Source organism: Chrysochloris asiatica, unplaced genomic scaffold (genome assembly GCF_000296735.1).
Source record: "Chrysochloris asiatica unplaced genomic scaffold, ChrAsi1.0 scaffold00396, whole genome shotgun sequence".
NCBI lineage: Eukaryota > Metazoa > Chordata > Mammalia > Afrosoricida > Chrysochloridae > Chrysochloris > Chrysochloris asiatica.
The window spans coordinates 560,701-561,311 of NW_006408914.1; positions in this window are offsets into that span (position 1 = coordinate 560,701).

Genomic DNA, 611 nt, shown 5'->3' on the forward strand with positions numbered 1-611 from the left:
TCTTTTGGCAGTCCATGGCACCCTCAGTATTCTCCTCCAACACCACAACTCAAAGGCATCAATTCTTCTACGATCCTCTTTATTCACTGTCCAATCATCTGTATATAGCAGGTTATTAATGACTCTTCTTCCAACCCTTATGTCACCTTTTTCTGCATATAATCCAGATTTTTAATTATTTGCTCAGCATACAGGTTAAATAATTTTGGTGAAAGAATACAACCTTGCTGCACACCTTTCTTAATTTTAATCCATTCAATGTTCTCATGATCTGTTCAAACAACTGCCTCTTTTGTGTGTGTATGTGTGTTTTGTTGTGAATTATGTGATAGTTTACATGGAAGAACATTAGTTTTATACTCATTTTATCACATATTGTTCCATTGCCATGCTTACAATCCCCTCCATGCATCATCAACCAACCAAAGGGTATACACTACAAGCCTGCCCCTCTTCCTTTCTGTGTCTAAAGTCCCCAGCTGCTCCATCTCTCCACGTCATCATCTCTGCCTCCATCTCAGACATCACTGCTTCTCTAGGTAAGGTCCTGCTCTCCACTCTTCTCCCTTGATGGTCCTAGGAACCTCCGCTCCTAGACTGGAAAGTTAATC